This window comes from Hibiscus syriacus, unplaced genomic scaffold (genome assembly GCF_006381635.1).
Source record: "Hibiscus syriacus cultivar Baekdansim isolate YM2019G1 unplaced genomic scaffold, ASM638163v2 tig00110962_pilon, whole genome shotgun sequence".
Taxonomy (NCBI): domain Eukaryota; kingdom Viridiplantae; phylum Streptophyta; class Magnoliopsida; order Malvales; family Malvaceae; genus Hibiscus; species Hibiscus syriacus.
Genome location: NW_024062935.1, coordinates 347,019 through 362,890, shown reverse-complemented (window position 1 = coordinate 362,890; position 15,872 = coordinate 347,019). Strand labels below are relative to the sequence as shown.

The following is a 15,872-nucleotide window of genomic DNA, read 5'->3' as shown; positions in this document are numbered from 1 at the left end:
ATTACCTCAGGTTATGCTTTGTGATCTTGCTGCTGATCGATCTCCCTCTCAGGCTCTCACTGCTTCTGTAATTGTGAATTGCCTCAGCCCCGAGCAGTCTCTTATAAACACATTCGTAACTCATCCATGCATGCATTATTGGATTTATTTGTTAAGAAGACGCCGAGATTTCCACGAAAACACCGAGAAATCCTTACCTAAATGTGAAGAAGACATCGAGAAATCCAACAATTGCATGCCCCCCACATACAGACGTGCAGGACCCCCACATGCAGACGTGCAGCCCCTGCTCAACCCGTGATTTATGTGCTTTCTCCCTGCAGAACCCGTGATTTCTCACGTCCAGTCCTATGAAGACACCGAGATTTCCTATGAAGAATCCAACTGAAGACGCCGAGAGTTCCTATGAAGAATCCAACTGAAGACGCCGAGAGATCAATCATACATGCACAGCTCCCACATATCTCTCATGCATGAAATTGCGTTAAAGACGCCGAGATATCCAGACTTCCATGCCAAGATGCCGAGAGATCCACGCTTCCATGCACATCTGCTGAAGACGCCGGGATATCCAAGTTGAAGACGACGAGAGCTCCATCAAATCTGAAGACGCCGAGCTTTCCATATTTCCTATAGCAATCACTCCATTGTGGGAAATAATATCATGGCTTCATTATCTTGGGAATAAAAGTTTCCCTTAAACATTATCGTGGCAGTTTTGCCATCATATAACCCATTAACCCTGCTTCATTTTCTAGGTTTGTTTTTTTTTTTATTATTCCATTATGTTGTGCCTCCTTGGTTTGATCCATTGTCATTCAGATCAGGAAGATCAAAGCTTTTAAAACCCAACCCATGTTTTGTTGATCCTTAGGGATTTAATTTCATGCTTGACTAGATCTTGCTGTAACTGGATTACTGATGTCAGGGTGAGGCTTGTATTCAATTCAATTTTGGATTATTATATACTAAGGGCCGCCAGCTTTAAGTCGAAAGCACTTTAAAATTATAACCAGTGTTGAACAGATTTAACAATGATTTTAAAATAATTTTCAACTCCATTCAATAATGCTATTCTTTTTTAGATGAATGTATCTTGTATTGCGAAAGCAGTAACTGCTTTCAATTTACAAATTCTACTTGTACTTAAAAGGACTCTATTATACAAAATCCTATACAAAAGAATGAAATCAAAACCAAACTATAAAATCAAACCACCTAAACACGTAGTACCCCATAGAAATAACACAAGTACTTTGCAGGGCTCAACCACAAGATCATAAAAGAAAAAACTCAACAAACTCATTCACCAACGTACCAAGACCCCATCCCACGTAGATGATAACTCTCTAAAAGAATTATCTTTTTAGTATCTTTTTACCTAAGTTAGTTTGAACTTAAGCATTATTAGGAACATTTTAGGATCATTTTTATATATTTTCTATAATTTATGTCATGGGACAAAGTTAGTAATTGTTGGCTTAATTTTTATGCATTATGCTAGAATTGAGTAAGCTGATCCTGGGGGCATTACTTAAAGATGCAGGTGATGCTATGCTGCGATGTTGTGTTGGATTGCTGATCGGTTTTGCAATATAAGATGACTCATCAATTGAAGAATGGAGAACCTTCTAGAAGGTACGGCTGAAAGAGTGCAGCCGTCAAGGCTCTAGAACCACTTGAACTGTGGCGAAAAACCATTGGTTGAATATCCATTCCTTCAACCTTTAAATAAGAGTGATCCCTTCCCCATTTAATCATCAATTTCTTCATCTCCTACATCTTTTTCCACCACTTTTAGCCACGATTGTAGCCTAATCCATTCGTTATTGTGAATGTTGAATGATTATTATTATTTATATGGGTATCGAACATAAAGTGTTCAATTAAATGCTTATATGATAGTTTTTGTTGCTTGAACTATGTTTATGAGTTGTGGTTTTAATATGATGTTGATTAGAGATAATAACATCTTATGCATGTGAATTTTAATTATTTTTAGAGATAAAATTAATTAAGATTGCATGCTAGTTTTGTTATAGCATAGGTGATTATGAGAATAACATATCCGTATCGAGATATATGATGTCTATGTTATGCTCGATTATGAACTTCTCAAATTTTTAATGAAAGTTAGAAATTTAATAGGTTGTAAATTAATCTTTATATAACTTATGAATATAATACTGCAGCATTATCATTTTGTTATCAGCCCAAGATGATAGCATCTTAGGTCTATTGGTCTAATTGCTCCATTGTTTGTTGCAACATTCCCTTGCTTTCATCATCTTGATATTCTTATTTTGCTATTTGTTTGTTAATCACCAAATCAATCTCTTTCTTGCATATAGACTCTTTTGTAACAAGTTTTGTCTTTGTGGATTTGACACTCATAACTTTATTGTTACCGTTTTATTGCTTGATATGATAGTGTATGCTTGCACTTTGCTATAGCATTTACATAGCATCAAGTTTCTGGCATCCTTGTCGGGGAGCATCGGTTTTGCATTAGAGTTTCTTTTATTATTTACTTATTTGTTTCTTTTTTTTTGTAGGCACTTATCTTTACTAGTTTGGTTAGTTTATGTCCCGAAATGACAACGAGTTAGAGTCTTTCGATCCGTAGTGTGGCGGAAATCAACCCTTTTAACCATGTTAACTGGAACTCATTCAGAAGCTGCATCTTATGAATTTACAACACTTACATGCATTCCTGGTATCGTACATTACAATGATACTAAGATTCAACTTCTCGATCTTCCTCGAATTATTGAAGGTGCTTCTGAAGGAAAAGGATGTGGGAGGCAGGTAAAATTTTGCAGCTTCTAATTTTACCCTATGAACATCTTTTGGTAAAAAGTTATAAACTTGTCGTTTCCAGATGAGGTAACTGATAAAACTTTTATTGAATATTTTTTTGAAAAGTAACTTTTATTGAATATTGTTTGATTAAAATGCTTCTTGTGTTTCTTGGCATGTATCATGTGGAAAAAGATAATGTCTTTCTTTTTTTCTTTCTGTTTGTACCTATGATTTGCTCTCTTCATTCTTATACTGAGTTTGGTTGAATAGATTCTCAAATTCAAGATTCTTTATGAGGCTGTTCATTTCTCAGGTTATTGCTGTTGCCAAGTCCTCAGATCTCGTGCTTATGGTTCTTGATGCCTCTAAAGTAAGTATCTATATCATAATAGTAGTTTTTCCAATTCTAGAATTTTTTAAGAGACTTCTCTTACTTTATGTCTGTGTAATCTGACATGAAAATCCCAGAGCGAGGGTCATCACCAAATATTAACCAAGGAGCTGGAAGCTGTGGGTTTGCGATTAAACAAGAGACCACCTCAAGTAAGTTTGTTGCTAATATTGGATACATTAGACATCGCTATATTTTAAAATACTGTATTGTTGTTTGCCTAAAGAAAAATGAATAATTTTCATATCATAATGGCATAACATGAACTAGTTCAAGTTGTAAGAAAATTCTAATGGATTTTTTAATACTGCTTTCTCCTTCATTTTTTTTTTGCAGATATATTTTAAAAAGAAAAAACTGGGGCATCTCTTTCAATATTACGTTACCATTAACTCATGTGGACGAGAAACTCTGTTATCAAATTCTACAAGAATACAAAATTCACAATGCAGAGGTACGCAGTCTTGTAATGATTGAACTTCACATTTGTTTTATTCATTCTTTCAAATGATGTTTTCTTACTTATTCTGAGGTGTTCCTGATGGATTCTTTTCAGGTTCTATTTCGTGAGGATGCCACAGTGGATGACCTTATAGATGTCATTGAAGGAAACCGCAAATACTGCAAGTGTGTGTATGTTTACAACAAGATAGATGTCATTGGTATTGATGATGTGGATAAGTTAGCCCGGTAACCTAATTCTGTCGTAATAAGCTGCAATCTGAAGGCATGTTCTATCTTTCTTAAAAATGTTAATGGCTTCTGGAAATAGTGAATAATATGGAATGGAGGTTAAGGAGTATGCCAATAAAAAATGGAAGCATCTTTAGTGACATGATCAGAACACAATGACATTTGATACTTATGCCTGCTTCGGATTTTCATGTTTTCATGAAGTTCATTGTTCATTCCCTGTTAGAAGGGAAAGTAAAATGATGTCTGCCATACATCAACAACACAATACAGAGCAGAATTAGTTGCAGACATATATTGCTTATCAGTTTCATATTTGATGCATGTAATTTGAGAAACATGTTGACCTATACGCCTGTTGCTTTTGCAGCTGAACTTGGATAGACTAACTTTCAAAGATGTGGGAAGAGATGGGACTTGTGCGAGTATATACAAAACCACAAGGGCGGCAACCTGATTTCAGTGATCCCGTGGTCCTCTCTGCTGTATGCCCCATATGTTCTTGTCATTGCATTTACTTCCAATAGGCTATACTGTTAGATTAATTCTGGAAGTTGTCTTATTGATTTTTCTTGGTATGAGATAGGATCGGGGTGGCTGCTCTGTGGAAGATTTCTGCAATCACATTCATAGGAGTTTGATAAAGGATGATAAATACGTTCTGGTCTGGGGCTAGGGATGGCAATGGGTCGGGTCGGGTCGGGTTTTTGGGCCACCCGACCCGACCCGAGAAGAAAGGGTTTTTCACCCGTGACCCGACCCGACGAAATTAAGGTTTCACCCGACCCGACCCGACCCGAATATATGACTTAGAAATCCGACCCGACCCGATCCGACCCGAAATAATAATAAAAAAAATTTTATTCAATGAAAACAATGACTTAATTGAAAAAAATTATATATGGAGAGACATTATTGTAATTATCCCTAAATATATAGGATAAAATTATATATATTTTTCGGGTCGGGTCGGGTCGGATTTTTTTCACCCTAAACCCGACCCGACCCGACCAGAACCCGAAATTTTTTAAAAAAAATCCGACCCGATCGGGTCGGGTCGAGTCGGAACCCGTCGGATTCGGGTTGAGTTGCCATCCCTATCTGGGGCACAAGTGCAAGACACTACCCCCAACATTGTAGCCTTAGTCATGCTCTGCAGGATGAAGATGTTGTTCAGATTGTTAACTGTCGGAACCGTCTTTCGGTTGGGCCCCGGAATTGGGCTTCGACTTGGATTAAAGGCTTAGGAGTCGCCACCGACCACTTTAAAACGAATTTAGGTGGGTCGGACACCATCTTACCTGATCTGCGTTGTACCAGAAACGTGTCGGGTTCGGGAGTCGGTTACGGTCAAGGAAGGATTAGCACCCTTGAACCGCCCTTTCGGTACCGATTAATTTATCGGTTTTCTTTATTTGCGAAAATTAAAATTTTTAAAAAAATTAATTCGAATTAATTACCTTTGATTGATTGAAAATATCCCTAAAAGTCAAAAATGTTAAATAAAGAATACTAAATAAATATTAAATAAATGAAAGGAATGAAAGGAAAAATAATAATAAAATAAAAAGTAATAAAATAAATGAAATAAATATAAAAAAGAAACCATAATAGATGGACCATATTGTGAATTTACCCAAGGTTTAAAATCATGAGGTTTTCACGCACAGAAGCCAAATGTTGGCTATGTTCAAGCGTATTGCACTCTAAACTTTCAATCTTTGTTCTTTTGTTTACATTTCTTCGAACACCATACGTGCGTATACAAACATGTCCCAATCTATAACACTGGTCCTCGTCATCGGGATCTTTCACAAGGAATGATCATAGGGAGTTCGTAATCGAAACAAGAAGAACATATGAATCGAACATGGCCACTGGATTAAAACGAAGATGATGGTCCATAAGAAAAAATATGCAATTCGAAAAAAGGGAACCGCAAGCAATTCAAAACTGTCACAGATTAGGAAAACAACATTGACAGAGTGCATACAGACAATAAGCATCTGCAGTTAAAATTGTTTCAATCATATGCACAGCAACACAAGTTCTGAATAAAATTCGAGTTTGCGGTGTCGGCTCACTTACCAAATCCACACCGTACAGTATGAACCTCAGATATGGAAAAAGAATGATCCACATAGCAATGAATTGCACCAGTACATGACGGTTTCATTGATGTACATGTTTTCAGTTGATGGAGAGAGTGATGTCGAGCTCAGACTTCCTGGCCACGTCTTCTGGCAAAACTTGCCAGAATGGAATCCAAATGTACGATATTATTCCAACGGAGAGTATTCACAGCTTGATCATGCTCTGCTATACAATGTTCAGGGAACCTTGGCGCTGCCAGTCTTTGAACCTTCTGGACAGTCCTGTGTGGGTTTTGTTGAACTCATAATGACTTCACAGAAGATTAACTATGCACCCGAGGTTGATAAAGTATGCAAAGCACTTGAGGCATTAATGGCGAGCGGCAGTGGTTCCATCTCTCCCTCTTTCTCTCTTCCATTGCTTTTTCCTTTGCTCTCCTCACGTACTCAACAATAATACCATGAATTCGAACAAGATCATTAGCAACCTGCTTTCAATTGGTTCTGTAGTTCTAAAAGAGGCACTAAGATTTTGCTTCCGCTGCTCGCCTAGTGAACTAGAAGATACCAAATTTCAGTTGCTACTTGAAACAGAACTTCACTGTCGTTATTGGGCTTCATTATTACGTCGGCAGAGGCGACTGGCGAGAGGGAGGGCTCCCCTCCTCCCCCCTGCTTCACTCGAGCATTGCTTTTAAATAGAAAAAAAACAGGAACTGCTTTCAGTGTTTTTCGGCGTCTGTTGCTCTTTTCATGGCATGGTTCTGTTGGCTAGAAACGTGGAAGGGAGTGTCGTTGAGATCGTGGGGTTGAGGCCTGCAAAAAATAATTAATAAAAATATTAATAATAATAAATAATAATAATAATAAATATAAAAAGTATATTTTTTTAAAAAACTATATAATAAATTTTTAAAAACGTTTTCAAAACACTATATATTATATAAGTTTTTAAAATGTTTTTAGAAACTATATATTATATACATATTTTCAAAAAGCGTTTGTCAACTATATAATATGTGTGTGTGTGTAAAATAAAATAAAATAAAGAAATATGGACGAAAATGAGTGTTTACAACTGCCCCTCTTTGTCCTTTTTCGTGGAACGAAAAATAGGACAAAGATAAAAAGACACAAATTTTCGTTCGATGAAGTTGAAGAATAACTCCCTATCGAATTGAATTGTAGATGACTCCTTCCGTCGTGAAGTCGAGTCAATCTTGAAATGATATGGAATTGAAGCCTCAATTCGGAATTTGAAACGGAATGTGGCTTCTCGTTGCCAAATTGTAGTCAACGTCGGTCTTCTTCTAGGTTTAAAGACCTTGGTTCAACCATTCGACTTGAAAATGGTTCCTTGACTCCACCATATGGTTAATAGGCCCTTGAGTTGAACGGAATCGAACTCAGAAATGTCTTCGTTGACAAATAGCTTTTCTCGACTTAAGCTATGATGCCGGAAAATAGTTTCTTGTCACTATGGCACGGTTAACCCATGTCTTCTTCTCGACTTGAAAACCTCGATTGCAGCCGGACAGTAGTGTGATTGAGGTGTCATCGAGCTGATTGTAATCGAACTCGACAATTTTTTGACATATAGTCATTCTTGCCTTGAACTAAACTTGGTTTGCCTCTGAGCTGAGTGTAATCGAGCTCGAAAGTCTTCGGTTGGCAGATAACCCTTCTCGACTTAAGTTATGCTGCAAATGATATGCCTTGGAGCTGAGCGTAGTCGAACTCAAAGGTCTTTTGTTGGCAGACAACCCCTCTAGACTTAAGTTGTACTGCAAATGATATGCCTTGGAGCTGAGCGTAGTCGAACTCGAAGGTCTTTGGTTGGCAGATAACCCTTCTCGACTTAAGTTATACTGCAAATGATGTGCCCTCGAAGCTGAGTGTAATTAAACTCGAAGGTCTTTGGCAGATAGCCCTTCTCGACTTAAGCTATACTACAAATGATGTGCCTCGGAGCTGAGCGTAGTCGAACTCAAAGGTCTTTTGTTGGCAGACAACCCTTCCAAACTTAAGTTGTACTGCAAATGTATGCCTTGAAGCTGAGCGTAGTCGAATTCGAAGGTCTTTGGTTGCAAATAACCCTTCTAGCCTTGCGTTATACTGTAAATGATATGCCCTCGAAGCTGAGTGTAATCGAACTAGGGGGTATTTAGCAGATAGCCCTTCTCGACTTAAGCTATGCTGCAAATGATGTGTCATTGAGCTGAGCGTAGTCGAACTCAAAGGTCTTTTGTTGGTAGACACTCCTTCTTTGAGTTGGATATCCCTCGACGTGAAGTTGAAATCCAATCTAGAGATTGATGCTGCTTGTGTGCACGATTCCCTTCGTCATGAAGTTGAAACCGTGGGTGGCCCCTTCGTCGTTAAGCTGAGCCTGGAATTGGATATCCTTCGTCGTGAAGTTGAAATCCAAGTAAGTTGTATTGTTCCAAGTCCAATATCCTCCGCCGTGAAGTTGAAATTGGCTCTGGAACTGGGAAATTGTTTATTGACAACCAGCGGTCCCTTCGTCGTGAAGTTGAACTTACGTTGTCTGGAGTCCAATATCCTTCGTTCTGAAGTTGAAATTGGGAAATTGTTTATTGACAACCAGCGGTCCCTTCGTCGTGAAGTTGAACTTGCGTTGTCTGGAGTCCAATATCCTTCGTTGTGAAGTTGAAATTGGCTCTGAAATCGGGAAATTGTTTATTGACAACCAGCGGTCCCTTCGTCGTGAAGTTGAACTTGCGTCGTCTGGAGTCCAATATCCTTCATTGTGAAGTTGAAATTGGCTCTGAAATCGGGAAATTATTTGTTGACAACCAGCGTTCCCTTCGTCGTGAAGTTGAACTTGCGTTGTCTGGAGTCCAATATCCTTCGTTGTGAAGTTGAAATTGACTCTGAAATCGGGAAATTGTTTATTGACAACCAGCGGTCCCTTCGTTGTGAAGTTGAACTTGTGTTGTCCGGAGTCCAATATCCTTCGTTGTGAAGTTGAAATTGGGAAATTGTTTATTGACAACCAGCGGTCCCTTCGTCGTGAAGTTGAACTTGCGTTGTCTGGAGCCCAATATCCTTCGTTGTGAAGTTGAAATTGGGAAATTGTTTATTGACAACCAGCGGTCCCTTCGTCGTGAAGTTTAACTTGCGTTGTCTGGATCTCAATATCCTTCGTTGTGAAATTGAAATTGGGAAATTGTTTATTGACAACCAGCAGTCCCTTCGTTGTGAAGTTGAACTTGTGTTGTCCGGAGTCCAATATCCTTCGTTGTGAAGTTGAAATTGGGAAATTGTTTATTGACAACCAGCGGTCCCTTCGTCGTGAAGTTGAACTTGCGTTGTCTGGAGTCCAATTTTCTTCGTTGCGAAGTTGAAATAGACTCTGAATGAAATTGGAAAGTTATTTGTTGACAGATAACTTTTCTTGACTTAAGTTATGCTGTAAATTTCCTTTAAATGAATAACGGCCCATTTCGCCAAATTTTGTGAGCCGGATATCTTTCGTCGTGGAATTGAAATCTAGCTTGAAAGTGTTAACTGGAAACATACTGCTCATGGTTGAGTTTGTGTCGAACTGGATTTGTTTTGAACTGGTTCTCGAACCTATCTGAAATTGGTTCTAAGATGTCAAGTCGGTTGAGGTGTAGCTTCTTACTGCCGAGTTAATCAACCACCATCCTTCTTTGAAGGCGCTTGAGAATCGAGTATCCTTCATCCTGAAGTCAAAACTTGACTCTAAAAGCTGCAAAAACGTGTATGCTAAAATGATGAATGTGATGCACCTAATTATGTGTTATCTTTTGGATAGAGTCTCGTGCTTTGTCTGTCAATCAGGTCCTTGGAATGGATCATGTCCCATTTGCTTCCCGAGCTTTGGCTTTACAGACCTTTCATATCTGAGACTGTTCTGCTTGAAAATGTTTTTCTCCTTTTTCTTATTTTAGGAGAGATACATGATAAAAATGTTGTAAAATATTGTTCGCAATTGAATCAAATTGTAAATGTGAGTTCAAAAAATATCAAAGGAATCAAGAGCTCTTTTAATGCTTTCAGAGTTATAAATCTTTGACAAATGTTCAAATGGATGAGTTGGCTTTAGGTTAGCCTCCTTTCTAAGGTTTTGGTAACCCAAAATGTCATTTTTTTAAATATCGAAATATGCTTTGGCATTTCATTTGGGTGCGGACATAATGACGCAACTAGAATGACCAATTACTAGATATTTTATTTCGGTCCTCTGAAATCTTCCATTTGTTCAAGCTTTGTAGGCTCCTCCAACAAAGGCAGTGCGAAAAATATCGGTCTAAAAATGAAATTCTTGAGTGCTCGTGTGTAGTCGACTATAACAGGTGTTCCTTAACTCCCTTAGTCCAACATTACCAAAAATTTCTTGCTCAGATAAATTTGATTTAATTTTCCATTGTCTAGCTAGCTGAATCCATAAAGTTGGGGCGTTTAACCAATTACTTTAGAGGGACAGCTTAACATTATAATCACTTTTATCAGGTTTAACTGAAGGGTTCATCTCATCACAAAGTCTTCGGCCTGACAAAAGTAGTGGAGCAAACACCGAATTGTCAAGTGTCCGAGCAATGTCATGGTTTGAATATAATCTATTCATAAAGCCAGGGCTTTCGAGTTTCCTCTGTAACCAATTGCCTTAGTGGAATAGCTCAGTTTTACGGATTTAATTTCTTAAGATTGTCCAGAAGAACCTGTTATAGTCTAGGTGTTTGTTGAAAGTAAAAAATTTCATCTTTAGAGTTCAATTTTCAAGCAACTGACCTAAACTAGATTCACTTACTCGACTATTCCATCTGTGAAGATCATTTTCATCACTGAATGCCTTAAATAAAAAGTATAATAATGTCATATGCAAAATGATGCCCCATGTTGTCCGCACCTTATGAAAGGAAAATGTTATATTGGTTAATTACAAGAGCAGGGTACGGTGTTTGAGTGTATATTCTGGGTAAAGTCAAATTCCTTGTTTTAAATCATGTTACTTCGTCAAAGATATGTAACTTTGAACCATTTCAGAGTTTCTTAATTCAGATGATATTCAAAGAATTGCAAGTTTGCAAATGTGATTCATTGTTTAACATCTTTAAAGTAACATAAATTTATTTAAAAGTCCTTACAAAAACTTCAGAAAAAAAATGAAAAAACAAATTCAAACAAAATGTCTCAAATGATGAAATGGTCCTCCTCACTTGGATGCCCCCAAGTTGTTGAAGTCGATCCGATTCTTGTTACGTATTTTATGTATGATTCTCTTGATTGTGGAGTAATTCTCGATAGTGCGCCCTGGGACTCCGCTATGATTTTTGCAATGAGCGTTCTCATCATACTACCTGGGGTACGGGGCTTCATGGATTTCTCTGGATATAGTGACACCACGTGTGCGTCAAACAACTGTTGGTAAAGCTCCTTATATGTCATAGGATCAAAATGTTCTCATTTTTGATGAGACGTGAATGTAAAAAAAGGAAAAATAATGCGAATGTAAAGAAAAATAACAAAATGCACAATATGTCTGAATGCATGATGCATGAAATGTTCGAGGCATTGATCCAAAAAATGTACCTGTTATTATAAATAATCCTTATTGGGGCAAAAGTGTTACGTCTTAAGAGACAAAAATATTTTGAAGGCATAGACCCCGAACAGCTTCTGATAAGTCTTTTGCCTTCGTCTGTCACCGGTTGAATACCATGTCAAACCGTTCCGGTTCCATTGGCTAAAATGTGCAAATAACGAGCTGCTTGCCCCCAAAAGGTCTCGAAGGACTGCATCGCCGGCTTTCACTCTATGTCGAGCTTGTTCCAAACGAAAGTGCCATCGGAGCCCTCCACCCAAAGTTTATCGACTTGTTTCTAGAATTTATCAATAATGATCTCCAGCTTAGCTAGGGTTTCGCCATCTTGATCTCACAGTTTTCGAAAGGACTCTCCGGGTCAGTAACATTTTCCTCGTCTTGCCCCTGCACCCTTTGCCTCCGAGTATTATTTGACCACGACTGGGATTCTGAGCTTTTTATCTCTTTGTATTATAATCCCTTTGTCCATTAATGCAGATTATTCATGTTTAACAAACACATTTTTTGTGGATCAACACCTCGTCTTAATGATGCGAATGATAAAAAAAATGCCAAAAAAAAATGAAATGGAGGAAAAACAAGTTAGTGAGATAAGGAAAATAATAAAAAATTGATGAAAATGAAAAGTCCTACCCCACATGATATCTACTCCGCATGCTTTAATTCCTACCCGGACATGATCTCTATCCCGCATGCTAATTTCACACAAATCCTAACCGCATATTTGTCTTGTTCGCATGCTTGGAGCAGAAAATATAGCAGGAAATAAAAATAGCCTAGGGTTTGGAATGAGGTTTTGGGTGGGTTCTAATTCCCTATACTCTCTCGGTTTAGGTTCTAAAAAAATATACCCGAGTTCTCCACGCTGGTGCCCCCTTGGGCTTACCAGACCCTTAGTCCTAAACCCATTACAAGCTTATGTGGACTAAGTTAAACTCGAGACGAAACATTCCCTTATGCTCGCACGGTGAATAAATTCACACGAAGACATAAGTTATATGAATCCCGAAGGCTACTTGCTAGGCTCGCACGGTGAATAAATTCATACGAAGGCGTCGCTTTCACCCTCACTTAAAAGGGTTCGGAGCTCGGGTATAGAGCCAGAGATGGAAACTTTTCAAAAATCTGAAATCATTGAAAAAAATGTTAGTACAACTATTTATTTCAAAAATAATCAAAGGTAAATAATTGGAATCGAATAAATAAATTTAAATTTAAATTTACTATTTTCGCATAAAAAGACAACTGAAAATTAATTCTGGCCTGACTCACTTACCTGTCCCCAGCGGAGTCGCCAAGCTGTCGGAACCGTCTTTCGGTTGGGCCCCGGAATTGGGCTTCGACTTGGATTAAAGGCTTAGGAGTCGCCACCGACCACTTTAAAACGAATTTAGGTGGGTCGGACACCATCTTACCTGATCTGCGTTGTACCAAAAACGTGTCGGGTTCGGGAGTCGGTTACGGTCAAGGAAGGATTAGCACCCTTGAATCGCCCTTTTGGTACCGATTAATTTATCGGTTGTCTTTATTTGCGAAAATTAAAATTTAAAAAAAAATTAATTCGAATTAATTACCTTTGATTGATTGAAAATATCCCTAAAAGTCAAAAATATTAAATAAAGAATACTAAATAAATATTAAATAAATGAAAGGAATGAAAGGAAAAATAATAATAAAATAAAAAGTAATAAAATAAATGAAATAAATATAAAAAAGAAACCATAATAGATGGGCCATATTGTGAATTTACCCAAGGTTTAAAATCATGAGGTTTTCACGCACAGAAGCCAAATGTTGGCTATGTTCACGCGTATTGCACTCTAAACTTTCAATCTTTGTTCTTTTGTTTACATTTCTTCGAACACCATACGTGCGTATACAAACATGTCCCAATCTATAACACTGGTCCTCGTCATCGGGATCTTTCAAAAGGAATGATCATAGGGAGTTTGTAATCGAAACAAGAAGAACATATGAATCGAACATGGCCACTGGATTAAAACAAAGATGCTGGTCCATAAGAAAAAATATGCAATTCGAAAAAAGGGAACCGCAAGCAATTCAAAACTGTGTCACAGATTAGGAAAACAACATTGACAGAGTGCATACAGACAATAAGCATCTGCAGTTAAAATTGTTTCAATCATACGCACAGCAACACAAGTTCTGAATAAAATTCGAGTTTGCGGTGTCGGCTCACTTACCAAATCCACACCGTACAGTATGGACCTCAGATATGGAAAAAGAATGATCCATATAGCAATGAATTGCACCAGTACAGGACGGTTTCATTGATGTACATGTTTTCAGTGGATGGAGAGAGTGATGTCGAGCTCAGACTTCCTGGCCGCGTCTTCCGGCAAAAATTTCCAGAATGGAATCCAAATGTACGATATTATTCCAACGGAGAGTATTCACAGCTTGATCATGCTCTACTATACAATGTTCAGGGAACCTTGGCGCTGCCAGTCTTTGAACCTTCTGGACAGTCCTGTGTGGGTTTTGTTGAACTCATAATGACTTCACAGAAGATTAACTATGCACCCGAGGTTGATAAAGTATGCAAAGCACTTGATGCATTAATGGCGAGCGGCAGTGGTTCCATCTCTCCCTCTTTCTCTCTTCCATTGCTTTTTCCTTTGCTCTCCTCACGTACTCAACAATAATACCATGAATTCAAACAAGATCATTAGCAACCTGCTTTCAATTGGTTCTGTAGTTCTAAAAGAGGCACTAAGATTTTGCTTCCGCTGCTCGCCTAGTGAACTAGAAGATACCAAATTTCAGTTGCTACTTGAAACAGAACTTCATTGTCGTTATTGGGCTTCATTATTACGTCGGCAGAGGCGACTGGCGAGAGGGAGGGCTCCCCTCCTCCCCCCTGCTTCACTCGAGCATTGCTTTTAAATAGAAAAAAAAACAGGAACTGCTTTCAGTGTTTTTCGGCGTCTGTTGCTCTTTTCATGGCATGGTTCTGTTGGCTAGAAACGTGGAAGGGAGTGCCGTTGAGATCGTGGGGTTGAAGCCTGCAAAAAATAATTAATAAAAATATTAATAATAGTAAATAATAATAATAATAAATATAAAAAAGTATATTTTTTTAAAAAACTATATAATAAATTTTTAAAAACATTTTCAAAACACTATATATTATATAAGTTTTTAAAATGTTTTTAGAAACTATATATTATATACGTATTTTCAAAAACCGTTTGTCAACTATATAATATGTGTGTGTATAAAATAAAATAAAATAAAAAAATATGGACAAAAATGAGTGTCTACATTAACAAAAAGGTATTTTAAACTGTAAAATCAGGTCCATAGATTTTTCTGAATGACTTTGTGATATTTAACAATTTGCTTGGCTTGCGGCTATGGGCCAACGTAAATTTAATTAAAAAAAATGGAAACTGAGCAATATGGGTTTGGACATTTCCAGGAAAAAGAGGAAGGAGGGAGAGGGCGGTTCAAATCACATTCCACAGCCCCAGCACGGATATCTGATAGAGAGAAGAAGGCTCCATTGAAGACCTAACCATGAGAATGAAGTAGTGTTGTCATTTAAGTAGCTGTATTTATTAAACAGATTGAAATTTCAAACATTAAAAGATGGACAGGATGGGAATTGTTTTGGTTCTGTATTTTGCGGCAAATTCCGTGGATGGCAGACTTCATTTGCAGATGTGCGTTCACGTTATGTAACCGTTGCTATTGTGGCTGATTCATCATCTCTCTTTTTTTAGTTGTCTTCTACAAAAACAAGTAGCTTCTTGTTACATTTTTTCGAAGGCTTTATTTATTCAAACAGCAAACAGTTATGCGGAGATGATGGTATTGGATCAAAGCAATGATCATGCTTTCAGATTGTAAGGCCCCGTAATATCGGGTGTACCACTCCACGTGAGCTGGGCAATCTGCTTGTTTACTTCGAAGCAGGAACCATTGTTTGCAGGTACAAGCAGTGGCGGAACCTCTTGGAGACCAGTGGGGCCAGATACCCCAAAATATTTAAAAAAGGCATGTATGGTATTTATATAAATGATATATTAAAGGATATATTCAACTATTAATCATTCAACTATCTCTTCACTCTTATTTCGGTCATTAAAGTTAAAAAACGTTTCAATTTGATCACTAAACTTTTAAATTACTCATGTTTTAGTCACTCTCACTTATTTTATTAATTAAAATTGTATTTTTATTATAATATTATCAATTTTTCCAAGTTTATATAAACAAAAAAGATTAGATGAAATTTGTTTCTTTGAATTTTTATGTGAATAAATGAATTTTAAGG

General features: G+C 37.5%; 1 pseudogene; it reads left to right on the top strand.

Annotated features, from left to right (window-relative positions):
• Positions 1 to 1,619: 1,619 nt before the first annotated feature.
• On the top strand, positions 1,620 to 15,113 carry LOC120148500 (annotated as a pseudogene).
• The last annotated feature ends 759 nt before the right edge of the window (positions 15,114 to 15,872 follow it).